The 23117-nt window shown below is 37.1% G+C and overlaps 1 pseudogene across 1 annotated transcript; it reads left to right on the top strand.

Moving 5' to 3' along the window:
• The first annotated feature begins 17850 nt into the window (after positions 1 to 17850).
• Positions 17851 to 18815, top strand: LOC311167197 (annexin A2-like; annotated as a pseudogene). The gene has a single exon. The product of its transcript is annotated as an annexin A2-like (transcript).
• Positions 18816 to 23117: the final 4302 nt, after the last annotated feature.

Raw genomic sequence — 23117 nt, 5'->3', positions numbered from 1 at the left:
CAGCAGTGTACTTCGGTCCTTCTGCCTGCTCTGCTCCCCACTCTGGCTCTGGTGAATTCTCTCACCCTCCCGCGCTTCTGACTATACCCAGTGCATGTATAAACAAAACAAACAAACAAATATAATAAATAAATAAATAAAAACATGCCTCTATAAAAAAAAAAAAAAAAAAAAGAATGATGCAGAATTCAGAGACATAGTGTAAGATGGGATCCACACATGGTATTTATATAAGTTGCCAAACAGGTAAATATGACAGCTACACAATCTTGGTTACTCTGCGCATTTATCTCCAGGGATTTCACCCCCAGCTAATCTTGCAAAAAAAGAATTAACTTTCATGAAAGTAGAGACTGAGAGTTTAGTCATTAATTTTAAGTCTAAGGCAGTTTCTTCATGTTTAACACAGCAGAGTGGCTTCTGAGAGCTGCTCATTAAACATCTCAGTCCTCCATGGGAGGGAATTATTGCTCCTAGCTCACACCTTGAAGCAGACTTACAGCTTTTTCAATGACCTTGTAGTTGGTACAAATTGAGAAATACTTTCAGATGCATTTTTTAAGGAAAAGGAAATTATTGATGTACAAAATCTGTCTTATATACATTATTTATAATTTAAGGAACATTGTCACAGTTCCATTTTTTTAAAAAAAAATAATTGTTCTCTTGCTGCCCTGGAAGTCTTTAGAAGACATAATCAAGACATACAGTTCAACATTAGCATCTTTCCCAGGTTTCAGCTCAGAGATTTGTCTTGGGACATCTTCTCATTGTTAATTGCTGGGGGTAATTGTCCCTTGATTTCAGCCTAGGATTATAATGGGTTCTGAGGGCATACTATGAATAAATAAAGGGAAATGGGAAGAAGTTGGGTTGCAAATATGGTCTTTGGAGAACTATAACAAGACAGGGCTTCCCTGTTCTAGAAATGAGCATGGCACTTTGTAGGGTTCAACCAGTTTCATTGTAGTGGAAGACATTGTCTTTCCAAATATTTCCTTCCTGTATGTCAAGTGTTAGAGAACATGTCATGTGCTAGAAAATAGCTTAGGTATGTGTTTTGCAGTGTACAGAACACTATTTTCAAATACACATGATTCTTAAACAGGGAAGGTGTTAGGGTGTCCACTCTCCCACCCCACAGTTGAGAATTTGAGTATAACTTAGAGTTGGTGGCCATATTGGCAGGTCCACTTCTGGCTTTCATGGTCTACTTCAGGCTTTGATTAAGCCTGCAAATAGGAGAAAAAGAAAGAAAGAAAGAAAGAAAGAAAGAAAGAAAGAAAGAAAGAAAGAAAGAAAGAAAGAAAGAAAGAAAGAAAGAAAGAAAGAAAGAAAGAAAGAAAGGAAGGAAGGAAGGAAGGAAGGAAGGAAGGAAGGAAGGAAGGAAGGAAGGAAGGAAGGAAGGAAGGAAGGAAGGAAGGAAGGAAAGAAAGAAAAGAAAGAAAAGAAAGAAAAGAAAGAAAAGAAAGACCTTGTATAAGTGAACCCATGTAGTTTAAACTCACATTGTTCAAGTATTAACTGTATTCTTACCTTAATCCCTCACAGCTAGATTGTGGTAGGAGCTATTGTTATCCTACTTTGTGTAGAGAACAGGTCCAGGACTGTTAAATTGGGGCATGTGGCCAGAGAGCAAAAGAGCATAAACTGGAGTCTGTGTTCTCTGATGCTATGCGTGAATTCTGCTAGTTGTTTCATTTAACATTGATCACTCTAGAGGATTAATTTTAATTTCAGAACTTTTTACAGAAATTGGATGCCAAGTATGAGTGCTTATCCTAGGAAGAAGTTTAGTATGATGGTGAAGTGAGTGGATTCTGGAGTCAAAATGCTGGGGTTCAAATCCAAGTTCTGTCACTCACAAATGTGTGACCTTAGAAATATTCTTAACCACTTTATTACAAATGCTATTTATTTCATAGACTTGCAGTGAGAGTTAATGAGTTAACCAGCATAAACTTAGAACACTGCTTGGCACCTATTAAGGCTGCCTATTAGCTCTAACCATACCAGCAAACACCATTGTTACCATAATTGATGCTTATTATTATAGTAACAGAAAGCATTTATTACATTTTTTTTCCAGCTCTGCAGGAATAAAAATTAGGTCTGAAAGACACACTTTTAAAGTTGATTTGAATCCTGGTAGGAACATATTAGACAATGAAAAGCTGCATTACTTTGGTAAATTCTTGTCTCCATTCCCAGTTAATACTTTGAAAAACTAGGAAATGTTTCTTCATTCTCTAAGGTGTCTTGTTTACATCTCCTAACCGTATATCTAGGGATTACTGGGCTAATTCATACTACTTTGCATTTATTACTATTTGGGAGAGCTGGTAATAGAAGTAAATTCTAGGGATACATATATATACCTTCCTTATCAGTACTATTTGTGTATTTACCTTTTTCCTTTCTCAGCATTCAATCCATGAATCTCTTTCATCTCTGTCTCCTTATGCTTCCTTATCTTTCTCATCCAGTCACATGGTTTTAAATATCAATATTATGCTAATTATTCCCTAATTTATGTCCCTATAGGATTTATCCTCTGAACTCCAGACTTATATGTTCAACTTCCTACTTCATATCACCTCTTGGAAGTCCAGTAGAGGTCCAGAGTGCAACATAAGCAAAACCAATCCCCTTGAAACCTGCTGTTATTAATTTCCTTCTTTTTAGGTGGGGACATCTCCATCCTTCAACTGCTCGGCCACAAATCTTCTCATTCACCTACATCCAATTTAAGAAATTTTAATAATTCTCCCTTCAGAGTCTGTCCAATGTCAGACTGCTTTTCACCATCTCTTAATCTGCATTAACACCATCTCCTGGGGATTAGTGCACTATTCTTAGTAGATCCCCATGTTTCTACCCTAATTTCCTAGAGTTAATTTTCAACACAGAAACTTGAATGAAAACATGATATATCATGTCACTCCTCTACTCAAAATCTTGAAGGAGCTTCCAGGCTCTATATGACATGACCACCTATTGCTTTTCTGACCTTTTCTATTCTTTCTATGTTCACTTCTCAGCCTTCCTTACATTCCTCAGATGTCCCAGGTCTTCTGCTTCCTTTTTCCTTTCCTTTCCTTTTTAATTTTTTTCAGATTTTATAGAGAACGTATATGCCATATGTGGTTACATCTTACCCATAGAAAAATCCTGCAAACACTTTACTATTTCTGAAGTAATATATAGAAATATGAGTATTAGCTAGAAAAAAAGTGTGAGTGCTTCTCCTAGCACTCATATATATATTGCTGTATACAGTGCAGATCAAATTTCATGACAAATAAATTAAGGGAAACTCTCAATGTTTAGGCCTTTGTAGACATTACTTTGCGATTAAGAGAGTGTGGACCTGCATATAACTATATGCTATGTTTATTCCTTCACTGGGGGGTAAATTTCATGAGGCAGTATTCATGTCTTTATTTCATTGACACACCCCAAGTACTGAGGACACTGCCTGGCATGTAACATATGCTCAATGTATATTGTTTGAATTAATGAAATATCCTATAAATCTCTTCCTTCCCTTCTTTCCTGACTTAACTAGCCAATCAGTGCCGTTGAACATGTCTTATGTATGTATTTTTGGAGCTGGACATTTCCTTTAGTTGATCCTTCAATTCTTCCATTATTTTTTTTATTCAAATGGTCCAGCCTTTCATACCCTTCTGATTTCACCCACTCATGAGTCCCCCATTTCCTATCAACTACTGCAGCAATAATTTTTTATTAATACAGCATTTGAATCCAATACTTGTGTACTTATTTTTTTTTATTAATGAGTTTTTAATGAGTGCATTATAATTATTATACATATAATAATTATAAACTGAATCTCATTGAGAATAAAGCTACGTTACCATCATCACTAGCAAGACATTAAGTAAAGCTCTTAATTCACAGTAGCAAACTTATCATTGAACAAATTATTATATTTTGACATTAAATTTTAAGTCACTATACTAGATACAGGGACTTTATGACTTGTTAGATTCACTTCTTAACCTAAAGACTTTTACTTACTGACTATCGAAGGGGGAAAAAAAGGAGAAGAAAGCAGGCCATTGCAATTGAGTTGATTGGGACTATGGGCATTTACCCCAACCTTGGACAACCAGGTATCCTTCCCGAGGCAATGGCAACTAAGATGAAACATACAAAATAGGGATCACCTGAAGGAAGAAGGGCAAAGGGAAAATGTTGCAAGCAGAGGGGACTGCCTATGCAAAGACCTGGAGGTGAGCATGAGGTATGTCATCATATAAGCTACCCTTACATGAATTAAGGCCATTTTAGTGTGGTTGGTGTACAGGTTTATAGGGAGGTGAATAGTATATTGAAAAATAAAAATTAAACTGACATCAGAGGGGTCAGAAGCCAGATCATATACCATGCTAAGGAATTTGGAATTGTTATGAGAGGAACAGTGAATTATTCAGGGATTTTAAGCAGGGGTCTATGACATGTTCAGATATTTTTCGAAGATAACCCTGAACTGTATTGAGAATGGATTGGAGAAGGCAAGACTGGCAATAGAAAGACCAGTTCTTTTTTTTTTTTTTCTACCATTTGTGGCAATGACTTCGTGAAGCTTGTTAAATGTATGTGCTTGCTGTTCATCTCCTTTAGGATGAAAAACAATCTTTTTTTAAAGATTTATTTATTCATGCATACAAGAACTGGGGTACAGGCCAGATGTGTGGGAGGGTGAGAGAATTCACCAGAGACAGAGTGGGGGGCAGAACAGACAGACTGACTGAAATACACTGCTGAGGGGAGCAGCAGGCAAGTCAGGAGAGGTCTTCTGCTCCATGTGGGTTTCTCCTTGGCCACCTGGGATCAAACCCCACTGCAGAGGCTGTGGATAGCTTCACAGTGCTGCGGTCAACTGCCTGCACCACCAGGGAGGCCCTGAATAATAAATCTTAATGATAATGATTATGGGAACCATGATAACACATTTATTGATTAAAATATATTGGCTTTTGTTTTATGATCTTTGAGAAATGGATTTTCCCCAAATATAAGAAAAGTGTCTTCATGGAATCTTTGAATGGCAGGTTTGTGTTCTGCACAACAGGATGTGATACGGACTGAGCTGTCCTGAGAGCAGATGTGGGACTTCAGAGGGCAGGGAAAGTATAGATCAGAGATGTGGTGGAAAGATTGACGGTGACACATGGGGTGTGAATTCTGGCAAGTGAAGAGGTTGGTGCACCCCACACTCCACCCTGATGAAAGCAGCCTTCGCAAACCCTTAAAGAAATGAATCTGTTAAACAGATGCCTTCAGCATGTCACTTGCAGACAAAGCTTCCTTTGCTAAAATCCTGTTCAGAAAAGGTTGATAATGGATAAGTCTGGTGAGAGAAATGATTTGTCAAACTAATTTATTATAGTCCAAGGAGGTTTCTGAATAATACAAGACTCTAGGGACTGGAAGCTGTCATCGAGCAGTGTTAGTGACTCTCCTCCCACAGACTGTTTGCTTATTTGTTTTTGCTTTTGTTACATGAAAGGGGCTAACGTTGTTCCCAGTTCTATGGTGCTGTTAATAATAGTCCATTCTTTGTTCATTTTCAAAATGAGAACATGTGTGGGAATGCTGGGTTTCAAACAGGATTCATCAGGGAAAATCAGATCTAAGAGTCAAAGCTATCAATAAAACAGGAACTGGATCAGCCTCCTGTGATTCTACTGCTTGTGAATAATCTGTGGGGCCTTCAAGGAAAAAACAAAACTGAATTGCACTTTCATGGCAGTAGCTTATGCCCATGTACTCCCCCAGAAGAGCTCACAACCTAAACTCAAATTACCATCCACTATGGAAGAATTTTATTTTCTGTCTTTACAAAGTAAGAAAGAAAAATCACCTAGCTTGAAAAAAATGTAACTTAGCAATGACTATGTGGGAAAATTATCACCATTCTGATAGAAAATGTCATATTTCAAGAAAAAGCATTAACAATTCCTATTTCTAATGTAATAGGTATCAGGCTGTACATATCTGGAGAATTGTTTTCCACGGTCATGGTAATAACTGCATTTGTCAAACTATTACAGAGAGAAAAAAAGAAAGGAAGGAAGAAAATAGGCAAGGGAAACAGAAGGGGAGGAGCACTGTGTGAGCTTAGTCTGGTGGAGGATACCCCGGGACCATGGTTTTTGGGTTCAGGGCTTTGCACCACACCAATGCTCAGCTCCTATTGAGCTTATTTCTCTAACATGCATCTCATGAGATCCATATTAGCATTTGAGGATTTGAAAAATAAACATCCCATAAAATACATTCAGAAATTAATAGAAAACCACACACACACACACACACACACACACACAAAACATTCCCAAAGGATCCGGGCAAGACATATCGTGATAATGATCATAAAGGAATCTTTCAGTGTAGAAGAAAAAGGAAGGGAATCTGACTCGATTTCTTATCAATATAACCAGAAAAATATCCCAATTCCTATCATATTTTCTTATGCTCTCAGTGTCGGTGTGGTGTAGATGGTGTCTCTGTCCTTTTTCAGATCTAAAATTCCAATATTGAATTGACACATTTAACTTCAGACAATACAATTTTTTAAAAAAGATGTATTTATTTATGCATACAAGAGCTGGCGTGCAGATCAGGGATGCAGGGGGTGAGAGGATTCACCAGAGACAGAGTGGGGAATAGAACAGGCAGACTGACTAAAAACACTGCTGAGGGGAGCAGCGGGTGAGACAGGAGAGGTCTGCTGCGCCATGTGGGTTTCTCTCTGGCAGGCTGGGGATCAAACTTGTGCTGCAGAGGCTGCAGATTGCTTCATAGTGCAGTGCTTAACCCCTTGCTCTCAATGCTCTCAAGGTATTCACAACCATGCCTTCCACTCACACAATTTATTAAACTCAAGTCTGTATAGTCAAGTGCCTGACCAGCAGATGAAGTAAGAGAATCTGTGCATCCTCCTCCTGCTTCCTAAGTGGAACACTAATACACACACATGTGGAAGAACATTCTCACCCTCAGTGTGAAAACTTGACTTTAGTTCCTTGTCAGGAACAGGTGTGAGTAGACGGTGGTGGTGGTGGCTCCAGCTGGGCACGTTCACTGTCCATATCTGTCTGTCCTCTGTGACTCTAAGCTGAATCTTCCACAGTGCACGTGTAATGTCCCCACCACAACAGGCCCATCACACCGATCAAATTCTTTTGTTCCACCCTTCCAATTTAGGGATGTACAGGTTTTCATGAAATATCATAGGATATTTTCTCTGAAAATCCATTTCTGGAAACTGCTTAACACTCCACGTTACTTTTCTTCAAAAAGTCCACTTCAGATGATACACCAGATCTTTTGGAGTTTCAACATTCCTTAGCCAGATGTTCAACAGAAAATATTTTCTCAGCTGGGAAAAAGAAGAAAAAAAAAAAACACAACACAACACTTGTCAGCTGTGGTGGGAATTATCAGTATCAATGAGTACTTATTTTTTGCTTTTGCATGGGATGCTGGCAGAAATATTTGAAATAAGAATCTTGGTCCTTACCCTAATATACCTTAATACATTCCAGCTCTGGAGTAGCAAACGAAAACTGATACTGGAGACTACAGAGCGTGCAAAAATATGGAACATATTCAGAAGTTATTACTATTCAGTCTACTTCCAATCAGAGGTTCACTCAACCTCTATGTGATAAATGAACCTTCAGGGTATGTTTGCATTGACATTTATGAGTTTCAAGAATAAATGACCTGATTTTTTTGGAGGGGTGTTCTCCAGGGTCTTAAAGGTAACTGAAATATCCTTAGCCTGGAATATTTCTTAAGTATCTTTGAAGACAGAGAATTTAATTGAATCTGAAAACCCACTTAGGAATGAAAATCTGAAGGTATTATGGGCACTGCATTATAAGAATAAGCCAAATATTTAAAAAAATATTTGACTTCAAATGAAATTTTCATTCATTTGGCTGGGTAATTAAATATGATTTTTTTCCCCATGAATTTCCCTGAGAAGGAAAGAACTCTTTGAATCAATGGTATTAAAAAGAATACTAAATAAGTTGAAACACAAGAGGCCTTTGGTTGGGGCAACTTTGAAAACAACAGCTTTTTATTAAGAGAAGAAGCATATTTGCTTCAATGTCTAAGCTCCTTCTCTGATTTGCCTTGAAACTACTAGGGCTTCTTTTATAGTCATTCTCATTCTGGATGGTCACTTATTTTCCAGTGAAAATTATTTGGACAGGAATTAAAAGTCATTCTGCCAGCTTCTTCCAAGGATCTCAAGAGTCTAAAGAGTTCTCAAGTAAGAGCAAAACAGTATCCCTTTAACGCAGCATATCTTTGGATTCAAGTTTGGGTGTTTTCAATAACTTACTTGAGATAGTTATCTTATAATCAAACTTTTTCTTAGAAACACTTTTTTTTAGATTTATTTATTAATTTATACAAGCACTGGGTACAGTCAGAAGCGCAGGAGGGTGAGAGAATTTACCAGAGACAGAGCAGGGAGGAGAACAGGCAGACTGACTGAAATACACTGCTGAGGGGAGCAGAGTGTGCAGCAGGAGAGGTCTGCCTGCCATGTGAGACTCTCGCCCGGTGGCTGGGGATAGAACCAGCGCTGCAGAGGCTGCTGGCAACTTCGCAACCCAGAGCTCAACCGCTGTGCCACTGGGGAGGCCCATCTTAGAAATACTTTTAAGATACAACAATCACAACTGGCATACCAGGGCACCTTGGATCACTGTTCCTTTTTTGTAAAATAATTCCTTCATTTGAAATCTTGGCATCTCAACTTTGAGAATATAGCATTGGAGTGTATATTCGCACATTACTTGAAAAGTTAAATGTTAAAATTTAGATCTTAAGAAATTTTCTTGGCTGAAAGAGCAATCCAGCCTATAAGACAATTAACATCATCAGAGAGTTCTTTTTGGTACATAATAAAATCCCTCAAGAAACTTCTCTTTAGTTTAATGAATTATTTAATATTTAATGAAAACAAATATTCCTTGCTTGAATTGCTAGGATTCGTGATGCAAAAGTTCCAAGGTATAGGGTGATGCAGTCCAGTAAGTTGCCTGACTGGTCAAATAATTTTTATCATAAAAACCTTGTCTAACAAGCTACTACTTTCAATTTCACATTGCCTTCAAATTGTTTCTTTTTTATTTTGTATTTGCTTCCCAAGACCTGTGAAATTTATGTAAGTTAAGTGGAAAAATCCGAAAGCTTATTTATTTTGAAAGACATTGGCAGAATATTTGGGAATTTCTCATTATTATATATCCCACTCTTTAAGCAACACTAATGTCTTTAACTTGATTGAAAAGTAACTTTTCAGCCAAATTGAAGCTCCTAAAATCAGTAAAGTTGGATCAAAGTGTACTTTGATAACACGTTGATATTTTAAATGAACTGCAAGACTGGTCAAACAATTCACATACAAATAATTAAATATTGACTTGTTGTTCACATTACCCTGATGTCTAATGCACTTCCACACCCTCCAGAACGTTTCCAAACACCTTTCACCTTCAGAATTGGTTCAGATGCAAGGAATCAAAATTATGTAGTGTTCCTATTGGTGGGAATGCAGATTGGCTACCAGTCCCTATGGAAAGCAGTATGGAGGTCCTTCAAAATATTAAACATGGATTGAGCCTCCCCTGGTGGCACAGGAGGTTGAGCGCATTGCTGTGAGCTGTCGGTAGCCTCTGCAGCGCCGGTTCTGTCCCAGGCGGCCAGCAAGGGCCCCATATGGCGCAGCAGACCTCTCCTGTCTCTCCCGCTGCTCCCCTCAGTATTTCGTCAGTCTGCCTGTTCTGTTCCTCGCTCTGTCTCTGGTGAATCCTCTCACCCTCCCGTGCATCTGGCCTGTACCCCAGTTCTTGTATAAATAAATAAATCTTAAAAAAATTAAACATGGATCTACCATATAACTCAGCAATTACACTCTTAGTTGTCCTCCCAAAGAATACAAAAACGCTAATTAGAAGGTATCTAGGCACTCCCGTGTTCATTGCAGCACTGTTTACAATAGCTAAGCTATGGAAACCACCTAAGTGCCAAAGTACAGATGAATAGATCAGGAAGCTGTATAGATACACAATGGAATACTACTCAGCTATCAGACAGTCTCTTGCCGTTTGTGACAATATGGATGAAGTTAAAGGGGATTATGCTAAATAAAATACATCAGAAGGAGAAAGAAATACTGATGGTGTCACTTATATGTGGACTATAGAGAAATCAAACAATGAGTCAGACAAATCTAGACTCACAATGACTCTTAGCAAGCTTACTATAGAATTGAAGCTATGAGGGCCTCCCCTGGTGGCGCAGCGGTTGAGCGCTGGGCTGCGAAGTGGCCCGCAGCCTCTGCAACGCAGGTTTGATCCCCGGCTACCAGGGGCGGGTCCCACATGGCGCGCAGACCTCTCCTGCCGCCCGCTGCTCCCCTCAGCAGTGTACTTCAGTCCTTCTGCCTGCTCTGCTCCCCGCTCTGGCTCTGGTGAATTCTCCCACCCTCCCGCGCTTCTGACTGTACCCAGTGCTTGTATAAATGAATAAATAAATAAATCCTAAAAAAAAAAAGGAATTGAGGCTACAAGAGCAAAGAAGTGAGAATAAATTGGGAAGGGAGCAGAATGGCCTATGGAGAGGAATTGTAGGTGCTTGGTGGTGAGTGTGAGATAGTAAAATAACACACCTGAGGGCCTCCCCTGGTGGCGCAGTGGTTGAGCGCTGGGCTGCGAAGCTGCCTGCAGTCTCTGCAGCACCAGCTCCATCCGTGGCCACCGGATGAGGATGGTGCGCAGACCTCTCCTGCTGCCGGCTGCCTCCCTCAGCAGTGTATTTCATCACTTTGCCTGTTCTGTTCCCCGCTCTGACTCTGGTGAATTCTCTCACCCTCCCGCACTTCTGACTATATCCAGTGCTTGTCTAAATAAATAAATAAATAAATAAATAAATAAATAAATAAATAAATAAATAAATAAATAAATGAATAAATAAATCTTTAAAAAAAAAAAACAACAAACCAAAAAAAAAAAAAACCAAAAAAAAACACACCTGAGAAGAAAGATCCTATAAACACAAAATACAACAATGATGTAAGCTAATACTACCTCAAAAAAAAAAAAAATACGTAGTTTCCTACCAGAAATTCTCTTTGCATTTCTGTTACTGGAAACCAATAGGCTTAAAACAAAGAAATATTCTAAAGGAAGTTTTTGTAAAGGGCCTATCACCCAAATGTTGGACCAAATGAATGAAGTTAAGATAATATCTTGAATGAGGATGATTTTGCCTACTAACAATTATGAACATTCTTAGTTATTCAAGATGATGGAGAACTGATAATGCAGATCTAAAAACATATGAACCATATGGATCACATACAGAGGTACGTTATAGTATATAAAATCTATGGTATACAACAGAGCTAAATACAACTGGTAAATTTCAGAACAACACTTCTAATATTACCTACCTGGCTCCAAATTGTTTATGACTTTTTGCAAAGCTGCCCAATTTCCAGAATCACTTATATGGCATTCAAAATCACAGGTATTTCCTTTCTCCTTCTTCCTTCTTGAGAGTTTCTGATTCAGCAGGGTTGGAGAAAGTCCCCAGAAAACATGTTTCAAAAAAAGAGCTCTCGATGGTTCTAAAGAGAAAGCAAATTTCCTGTCTCCTTACACAGACCACCTGTTAACCTGGGAGTGAAAAAAGTGAATACTACTCTGCTAGAATACCAGGTACTTAGGTAGGCTGCTTTAAAATGAACCCCTAGTGTTTATAATTATGTATATATTTTTTCTAATTAATGTGAACAAAAGAAGAATCCAAAATAGTTAAATAAACATGACTGGGAAACCCATTACTTATGCTGTTGTGAACATTCAATCTTAGAAGTAACTGAAAATTGAATCTTAGAGGTATGAAATTCACATACATAAATTGAAAGTTGTATCTCAATAGGGAATAGCAAAGAGAGATCAATGTATAGATATTAATAGAATGCGAAATGAAGGTGTCTAGGAGGGCAAGGTATCAAATTCTAGAACTTTAACTTGTTTTATATTTTCTATGAAATTATATTTTCTTATTACAAAAGTAAATTTTGGAAAATAGAAGAAATTGTTTAAACAATTAAAAATGGGAAAGATATTAAAAAGAAAATATCACTAGACTCAGATAATTACTCAATATTTTATGGTATTTCCCTTATATATTAATATATGCATTTCTATTTCTTTATACTAAAATGTGTAGGCATATAGGTAGGTAAACAATTTTAAACTCAGTAGTTGTGTGTTTCTCTAGGTGACACCATTGCTATATACAGTGTTGTTTTAGTTGGAATGATGATCCAATTAAATTAAAAGGTATACTAGTTAATACATAGTTTTATGTTGCTTATAGTAGGTACTATGTGCTTGCCACCTGTTAAAGCATTTACTCTTCAGAATAGTGAGGTATAGGTACAAGATTATTTCCCATTTTATTGATGAGAAAAGGGGGAATGGGAGAATTTGAGTGATTTTGCTAGTACTATGTAGCAGAAGCAGGATTGCAGGCCTGCTGGAGAGCTGGTGCTCTAATTTAAGCCATAAGGATCCATGAGGGACACATAGTAAGAGATGGACTTGAACCTGGAATTCCCTGCAATTCTCTTCTGCTCCTGAATTTTTGTTTTAATATAAGTGTTTAAATGATGGAAACTTAATTAGGAATCTTAAGGCTCAGTGGAGACTTTCCTGGGGCTACAAAACCAGTTTATGAAACTTTGATCTCAATGTTTCTATCAGGCTGTTTTTTGTGTTGGCTTTAGTCCTTAAACACAACAGACAAGAAAAGAGATAATTTCACAAATAACTAAAAGCTATTACCTGAGGCAGATTTTATTTTCCTTTTCTCTATAAAATGGTTCTCACATTTTCACATCTGAAAAAAGACTAAACCACCCTCGCAAAATTTCTGCAAGGCAAATTTCTAAATCCACGCAAAAAGTCCAAAAATATCTTAATTTTTTCTTCAGACTAATTTAACAGCTGGGTACCTAGTTCTGATAAATAGTAGGTTTTAATTCAGACTGTAAATTAAGACAAGAGGAATCACAGACCCTTCAATAGGGTTTGCTATTTCAGGACAGTCTCCTAAGCTTTTGTGCTTGGTGGTGCTTAGCTAACACAAAGCTCTCTCCCTGGGAAATCAGTCATCTTAATTGCTCAGGATTCTGTTGAAGGATATCTAAAGTGACCAGACCCCACAGGGGTAGAGTTATAATGAAGAATGTTTATTGCTATTCTTATGTCTTTGTTGTTCAGCGACACACAGAAGCATCTCTACTTTTTTGTATCATGTAATCAGTATCGAATTATTTTTTCTGGAAACCTCGACCCTATTACTATTAAATCACATGTACAGTGTTAAATGATTTACAAGCTGTTCAACTTAACTTCATTTTTTTTTTTTTTACATCTCTCCAGTGATTGCATTTCCATTTTATAACAACAAACATCTCATAGGTCAAAGAAAGCATACTCTTAAGGAGGTCAAATTCCCTTTTGCTTCACATTCAATTTAATGATATGGGATAGGAAATTACTGTTTTTGAAGCATCATTCCCAGGGCTCGATAGCATGGCAGCCTAGTACTCTTGAATGATGGAAACTTCTAGGCTGACATCTGGTGTTGGATGATTTCAGACACACTAAGGAAATCTACTTGTTCTGAAGCTACTGTGAAAGCAGCTGGGTCCCAGAGAGTTAAATAACAGCCTAAAGATCATGCTTGTCCAACTTCTGAATTAAGGGGGCGGGGGGAGGAGGGCAAAACATCTGTGTAGCATCTGTTGTTAGAATCATTCTCTCTCTTACGAATCTCATACTGTCCCTAAAATGTTAGTTCACCAGGTGATACTGCTAATACCAACATGAGATCAAAACAATGTGCAAATGAAGTGATAAGAGTGGGAATCTTGTCCCTTTTAAAGTACCAGGCAATTCCTCTGAGATACAATACTAAGTTCTGTTTCGGCACATATCAAGTTATCTGGCTTATTAGACCCTTGGTTTAATTTTAGATTTGTCCCAAATACTCTTTTTTTATGTCCTTAACACAGTTTTCTCTATTTTCCAATACTTCTCACCATCTCTATACATAGTTGATGTTCCATAAATGACTTGAGAAAGACACCTAATCTGTTTAAGTTTGCTAGATATTTTAGAAAATCTTTGATCTTCCCTTAGATCTCTTTGCCCCTTTTATTTTTGTGGAAAATTTCCAATAATCTGCAGTTTATATTGCATTTGTGAAAAACTTTGATTTACTTATATGCATTTTATTATAGGGTATTTCAAGCATAAGTGAAGACAGAAAACTATAAAATGAATACCCACATACTAACAAGCAGCTTTAAAAATATTAATGTTTTGCCATGCTTATTGTGTTATTTTAGATACATCTTTAAAAATAAATAAAACACTTCAGACACAGTTGAAGTCCCCCACCCTCCACAGTCATTTCTTCTTCTCTCCATCTACTTCTGCAGATGTTGGTGGAGGTCATTCTCATGAATAATTTATCAGTACATAGTTACACTTTTTACTATTTAAGTTAAATGTATTTTACTGTTTCATTTATATATATATATATTTAAAGACAAACTGAAGCATGCTAAACATTTTAATAGTTCATTTGAGGAAGCATTAATTTGAATTAAACAGCATTCTAACAGCAGATAGATAGGAACTCTGAGAAACTGTACACAATGATCAGCTTCCACAGCAGGAGAGGGAGGAGGAAGCCGTACAAGGCAAGAAAACTGGTTAGTTCTTGCAAGTTAAGGTAAGGGTCTGTGAGGCAGCTGTCCTAACTAGTGCTGGTCAGGTAATTCCTGAGAGACTTAAGCTTCCATTTCTGGGAGAGTCAAAGCTAATTAAACTCAATTCTCCATTTCGTATTGTGGGTCTTTGTATAAGAGACTTCATTTTGGGTCTATTGTCTGGTTTTTAACATACACAGTATATATTTTATGTATATATTTATCTATAAAATCATTGGCAATACATTGCACCTAAAATTTTCAAATTTTCTGTTTTCACTCAGTATTATATTTGTTAGATTTATTCATGCTGACTCACCTAGTGAAAGATTACTAACTCTCCTACTCTGGTAAAGGAGTTTTTTTTTTTTTTAATTTTAAGTCTCTCATGAACCATGTCTAATTAAAATATAACAAAATATTTAAAAATGCAATAGAACAAATATGTACTTGGCACAAATACCACTGTTGATTATGTTTAAAAGATAAATACTGCTCTGTGAAGTTGCTATAGAAATTTCTAAATACATGCTCTTAATATTTAGTATTCATCTTGACCCAGATTGGCAACAATAGTTTTAGTTTGTCAGTTGACTGTTTCACCGGATACACTTTAAGTGACATTGGTGTGATTATTTTCTTTTACTACTATTAGATATTGGTCTGTATCTTGTCATATGTTTTTCTCGTTTTGGTATTAAGCTAATACTTTCTCGGAGAATAAGTAGGGAAGTATTTCTACCACTTCTGTTTTTTGGGAGTGATGTGAAGTATTTGCATTAAATCTTTTATGTTTGGCAGAATTCATCATCTATGCGTAGCTTTTAATTAATTAATTTATTTTGATTCTTTACTATTCTTGTTTTCTGTTCTGAAACAGTCTGGGTAGCTTGTTTTGTCCTTCCAGGGTTTTGTAAGTTGTTGGCATAATGTTGTTCATTGTATTCTTTTATGAATCATTTTTTTTTCTGTAAGGTTGATAGTAATCTCTTCTTTTTCATTTTTGAACTCCACATTTTGAGGTTTTGTTTTAAGTATTTATACTAGGTATGCACTACCATCCAGGTCAGGTGACTTAATTCCAGTGAAATGTAACAATTTTTTTTTAAAAAAATTTATTTTTACATACAAGAGCTGGGGTATAGGCCAGAGATGCGGGGTGGGGGTGGGGGGATGGAGAGGATGATGAGAGGATTCACCAGAGACAGAGTGGGTAACAGGTAGATCAACTGAAATACATTGCTGAGGGGAGCAGCGGGCGAGACAGGAGAGGTCTGCTGAGCTATGTGGGGCGCCTCCCTGGAGGCCAGAGATGGAACTTGTGCTGCCGAGGCTATGGATTGCTTCATAGTGCGGTACTTAACCCTTTGCGCCACCAGGGAAGCCTGAAATGTAACAATTTGGCTCTTAATTTTGTACTATCATGGTGATACATATTTTGTCTAAATCTGTGATAAACCTAATAATATACTGACACCAATTTTGCTTAATTTTTAAAAAAATATTAATTTTTAAATTTTTTGAAAAATATTAAGAGATTATCAGTAAGATAGAGTTCAGAACAATTGTTCTAGTCCATTAAACTTATGTGTCTTCATTTGCACCCCTCCAATACCTCACATAATCTATGCTTCCTCACATATAAAAGTGTGCATCATATAAATGACAATTCTCAGACCTCTGGTTTTGTGTGTGTGTGTGTGTGTGTGTGTGTGTAGGTAGGTATGAAAGCATTTATATTTTCTATGTATATCTAGACCAGCACACAATAGCTTAAGAATTTTTATTACAATTTAAGTTTGTATAACATCTTATAATTTGTAAAGTACATTAACATCAACCAACCATTTCATTTTATATTTTCCCACCTCACATATATTTGAGGTAGGAAAAGCAAAAGAAATTGACTTGCACTATGGAGGAACAACTGTGACCGCGAGAGGATAAGTGACCAGTTCAAAGTTACAGAGAAAAGGGGGAACACAGGTAGGACCCCTGAACCCGCCCCCATTTGTGTCCTTTATCCAATACCAAACTGGCTCCATTGATAGATACTTTCAAGATTCCCAATGGATGCAACTGATGAATGATCCTCTTCTCTTTATTATTTTTTTTTTTGAGAAATATATCCAGTATAACTTAGGTAGCATTATAGGGATTAACTTTCATTAACATATACCATATTTTATTATCTGAGTATTGATACCCATTAAAAATGGGGTTCTATGATGCCATTGACCTCTGGAATTTTGGAAAGAGGTCCATACTCTAAAATGCTATATCTTCTCTATACTAAACACATAAAAACACACCTAATGGATTCTATACAGTGTATCAGAAGTTAATTGACTGATTGATTAAAAGTTCTTTAGGCTTACATAGACAACCAGATACCTAATTTAGTATAAAGTAAAAAAAAAATGTCAGAATTCCTGCTGTTCCTACCCATCACACACTTTTTTTTCCCTGTGGAAAAGCATTTGAATTTTATTTTATTGTTTAAATGGTTTTTGAAAAATATTGATGAACACATAATTCTTGTAGCTGGATGACAGACCTGCTATTAACATAGGATTTTCATTCTAGAAAGTAACTATTTCAAAAGAAATTCAGTGTTCAACTTGCTACAGGCAGGTTCCATGGAAATGCATGAGATAGAAGGAGGAAAAAGCCCACAAGAAGATTGCAGTTTTCTTTGAAAACAGGCTGCTGCTACTTCCTGCAAAGTTCATAAAGTGCCGTTGCCTTTGCTCAGCCATCCAGAGTAAAGTCACAGGACTCAAGCTCTTCTGGGGGTGGCTCACCAGGCGCTCCTCTTTTTCTTGCTCTCCTGACACTGCCTCTAGTCAGACTTGTCAGGTCTATTAAGGATGGTTACATTGGCCAGGACCTCCTTTCCAAATTGCAAAGGAAAGTTACTTGAAAAAATTCTGTGGAAAAGCTTTTCTTGGCGCCACATCTAAAGACTTCACAGTCTTGGCACCTGCGCAGCTTCTTTCAAAATGTCTACTGTTCATGAAATTCTGCTCAAACTCAACTTGGAGGGTGATCATGCTTCACCAAGTGATATGGGTCTGTCAAAGTGTACACCTTGAAGAGTGAAACAGCCATCAAGACCAAAGGTGTTGATGCGATCAGATAAGCAGCAACATTTTGATCAACCACAGCAATGGAAGACATAGGACATTGCTTTCACTCACCAGAGAAAGACCAAAAAGGAACTTGCATGAACACTGAAGTCAGCCTTGTCGGGCCATCTGGAGATGATGATTTTGGGCCTATTGGAAAAACCTGGTCAGTATGATGTTTTGGAGTTGAAAGCCTCCATGAAGGGACTAGGACTGATGAGCAGTCTCTCATTGAGATTGTTTGTTGAAAGACAACCAGGTGTTGCAGAATGTTAACAGAGTCTACAAAGAAATATACCAGATGGATTTGGAGAAGGACATTATTTCCAACACTTCTGGTGACTTCTGCAAGATAATAGTTGCCCTTGCAAATGTTAGAAGGGCAGAGGAGGGCTTTGTCATTGACTATAAACTCACTGACCAAGATGCCAGGGATCTCCATTATGCTGGAGTGAAAAGGAAAGGAACTGATAACCCCAAGTGGATCAACTCCATGACTGAGTACAGTGTGTGTGTCACTTCCAGAAAGTATTTGAAAAGTACAAGAGGGCAGAAGTGGGTCAAAGGAGACCTGGAAAATGCTTTTCTGAGTCTGGTCCAGTGCATTAAGAGCAAGCCCCAGTGTTTTGCCAGCCAACTGTGCAACACTTTGAAGGGCAACACACCTTGTGATAAGGTCATTATTACAATCATGGTTTCCTGCAGTGAATTGGACATGTTGAAAATCTGGTCTAAATTCAAGAAAAAAATATGGCAAGTCCCTGTACTCCTACATACAGTAAGATACCAACAGCAACTACCAGAAGGCACTACTGTACCTGAGTGGTGGAGATGACTGAAGCCAAGGAGGCTGGAGTGTCCAGCAGCGGAGTGTATCTTCCAGCTAACAGTTCTAGAAAGCATCTGTGCCCCAACCTATAAAGATGGCTTTAGCATTGCTGCCTACCTTATTTCAGTAGCCTAAGCATTGCCTGTATTTCCTATCTAGTCTCTCATTTTAGACAAAGAAATGAACATTCCAAGAAGTTGGAAGAGAAATCTATGATGTGAAACATTTTGCTTCTTGAGTACTGTGTCATAAACAGATGAAGCTCAACCTTTACTTTAAAAAGAAGAAAAACTTATCTCCTGTGTCAAGTTCAACACAAAATCCTGCTGTTCCTCGCTGTGCAATCTGCTGCTGTCAGAGTGCACTGGGATTTTGAACAGCTCTGTGGCTCTCATGCCTGGGTCATGAAGGCATCTTTAATGACATCGGTGGCTAAGTGTACAGGAATAACCTTTAGTTGGAAGTAATGGCCCTTGTAATTTCTCTAAAACAGAACACAACATTTCCCTTGACTCTTAAAGAGCTGCCTCAATGCAGCTTTCTACTTCTGCCAAAAACTCCACTGCTGACTGGTAGCAGAATGAGACGCATGGCCATCAGATCAGCCTCTTAGCCACAGCAACGTGGCAATGAGGGCCAGATTTTGCACTTCAGGGCTGGCAAAGCAAAATCAGCAAATTCTGGAGTCTTGGATTTTTGTGAGGCTGCTTTTGGTGAAGAGGACACCATAGATGAATGCCTCCTTCCTTGCTTTGATATATTTACCCCCCTAGCCATCTTACAGAATAATAGAATAGTTACAGGTGATTAAGAGATGGTAAAAAATATCCCCATAGCTTTTAAAAAAATCAGTGATCAGATAAGCAGGAATGATTTCATCTTCATGAGTGGGTTAGATATAAAATATCTATTTAATTTTAACCATTATTGTGAACCAGGTTTGTGGAAGTGGAATAGGTGATTTAGATAATTGAGATTATCACTGATATGAAAACACATATATATTCAAAATTCTTTCAGAACTTTCTTGATAGCATAGATGACATCTGTGAATCTCGGGTTTAGAAGTCTTCATCTATTTTCTTGAAAGATCTGGGCTTGGAAGTCACAGAGAAAACCAAGCGATGAATCATCCATTAAAAGTTAGATATATCTGTCTTCCATGTTCCCCCGACTCCTGATCAGACCACTGTAGAGCACTTAGCCAAAATATTCTATTTTTATTTTTATTTTTTTTATTTTTTTAAAGATTTATTTATTTATACAAGAACCGGGGTATAGGCCAGATGTGTGGGAGGGTGAGAGGATTCACCAGAGACACAGTGGGGAACAGAACAGGCAGACTGACTGAAATACACTGCTGAGGGGAGCAGTGGGCGAGACAGGAGAGGTCTACTGTGCCATGTGGGAATCTCCCCAGCTGGCCGGGATCGAACCCACACTGCAGAGGTTGTGGACAGCTTCACAGTGCTGCGCTCAACCACCTGCACACCGGAGGCCCAAAATCTTCTATTTTTAAATGTGTGGCTAATGCCAGCCTATGTATTTCTAAGGGGATAGCCATATTATTTCTTCTTACATTTTTATTCCTAGCATGAAATACAGTATGATGCAAATTAAAGGTATTTAACAAACATTTGTAGTGAGACAATGACATTGAACTGCGAATTACCAAGAAACATGGAGCATATTAGGAGAGATGCCCATGATTCCAGGTGAGTGTTGGAAACTCTGGGGAGCAAACAAACAAAACTATATTGAGGGTCTTTGCTAGGAGTAGGTCCTATTAAAACAATCACCTGGGAAGTGCTGCCCATAGAATCAGACTACCCAAATGGGAGATTTTGTGGTGGTAATTGCCTTAATAAAGGCAGTTGAAGATCTTCAATGCATCCCTTGTTGTGGAACAGTTGCTGCCTACCTCACTAAGGAGAGAGTCACAGTTTGCCCCTTGTTGCTATATACGTGAATTGCTCAAGCAATCAAGTCTTAGTTATTAGAGTATTGCAGCTAGCTCAAATAAAATGAAAACACTAAGAGAGGGAATTTTGATAAAACACTATTTGGATAGTACAGTGAGGAACAGATGAACTGTCCAAAAGGACAGAGCCAAATTATGGTTTGCTAATTATTTTCTTATCAATACTATAGTGGACACTTAAGACACCCTTTGTGAGATGGGTGGGCCAAGTCTTATTATAATTTGACAGGTATTTAAGTCTGTGTAGAGGGCTATGAGACCAGCTTCATCTTAAGACCAATAGTGAAACTAAGATTCAGAAATAATCTTATGATTTCATATCCAAATTACTTTCCTATAGTCAATGATATATTCCCCATAGCAAAACTAGTTTGAGAAACAAAGGATACTTTTCCTTAATTATTTTCCCAAAGTCTGAGTTGTGAACTGCAGTTGTGGGCCAGCAGGGAGAAATTATTTATGTGAAGATACTTATGAAACTCAAGAGCCTATTTGTTAACTTCCTTTGCCGGATATTTTCAGGGCAGATACTTGAGACATACTTTCAGAAAAATCCTTCAGAATTTCTTTTACATTTAACTTAACACATAGTTGTCAAATGGTTTATGCTGGACTTATGGTAGTAATATAAGATTTTGGCCTATATTATCCAACATTTTTGTCTCAATTGAATACATACTGATTTCTGAGAAGCTTGCTTTAAACCTGCATTTTTTTTTTAAGATTAAAAGAATATTGGCATTTTTTGTTGGCAAAAAGTAAAGTGACTTCTCAGGCATCAAAGCTGTTTAAAATATTTTGAAAATACAATTACACTATTCATCTGTTTTCTCTTTAGAACCAGTGTATCTTGCATGCCAGCTATGATTTTTTGCCCTGGATGGGATGCTAAGATTTAATCTCAGTTGAAATGAATTGAAGTACCTCATTGATACTAAACAGCATCATGATGAAAACAGATTTCCTTTAATCCTTGGTATTAGAAGGCAATCTCTTTATATGCAAGTAAAGAATTTTGCATATTGATTGTGTTTTTTCATGATTGAATTTACACATTTATAGGCTGTTATTTTCTAGGAAGGCGAAGGCGCATGGTAAATACCTATTTCCATGATTTCCTCAAACAAGTTAAAACTCCAGCATGCTAAACACTCTAAATAGCACAATTTATCTTTCTTTCTTATTCTAATAGTACTGTTTTCTTACATTGATTTTTATATTTCCATGAATGCACAAATAATTTTTAACACTCAAATAAAATATCAAGGAAACTCCTATCTCCTATGTCCATTGTAAATATTTCCTCTGTACTTGGGGGTTAGTGTGATCGATTTCCCTTGTTTTCTAGGGACTTTCTGGGTGACAACAATAGAAGTCTGTACCCAAGGAAACTCATTAGTCCTTGACAAAAGAGGATGTTTGGTAATTTGAAGGATACGAAGCCAGAATAATTTAGGGTGCTGATCTGGCAGCAATTTTAATTTGCTTTTTAATTTGTGTTTAATTTCAAATTTTCTGAGGAGTGGAAATAATATACACACACATACATGCAAATATATATACATATGTCTACATACAGGTATAAATATACACCGTGACTTTGATTAGCAATTGTATTAATTTTCCCCTATTTTTTAATTAAATTCTCTCTGTGTATATTGATCCATTAAAAAAATAATTTCACTCATTCATTATTATTATTTTTTATTGAGGTAACATTACAACATTATATAAGTTTTAGGTGTACATGTTTAAAAACCAGCATGTGTATATACTACATTAAGCCCACCACTAAAACTCCAATTCTATTCTTCACTATGAAATTGTTGTCTCTTACCCAATTTACCCACCCTCTTCTTGTCTTTCCTTTCTGGTGACAACTAACTGATCTAATAGTTTAAAATTTTGTTTGTTTTCCTTAGTTCATCTGTTTGTTTCTACCACATGAGTGAAATCATATGGTACTTGTTTTTCTCTGGATGATTTAACTGAACATAAGATACTCTAAAGTCATCCATGTTCAAATGGCAGGATTTCATTTTTTCTATAGCTGAGTAGTATTCCATTGTATAAATACATCACATTTTCCTTATCTGTTTGTCTGTTGATGGGAACATAGGTTTTTTCCAGCTGCTGGCAATTTGAAATAGTGTTGTAATAAACATGGGGATGGTTATTTATTTTTTGAATTAATGGTTTTGTTTTCTTTGGGTAAATACCCAGAAGTAAGTTAACTAGCTGTTATTTATTTTGTGAATTAATGGTTTTGTTTTCTTTGGGTAAATATCCAGAAGTAAGATAACTAGCTGTTAAATTTAACATTTTTTTTAG

This window comes from Talpa europaea, assembly GCF_964194135.1.
Source record: "Talpa europaea genome assembly, chromosome: 2".
In the NCBI taxonomy this organism is placed as follows: domain Eukaryota; kingdom Metazoa; phylum Chordata; class Mammalia; order Eulipotyphla; family Talpidae; genus Talpa; species Talpa europaea.
This window is presented reverse-complemented; position numbering and strand designations above follow the sequence as displayed.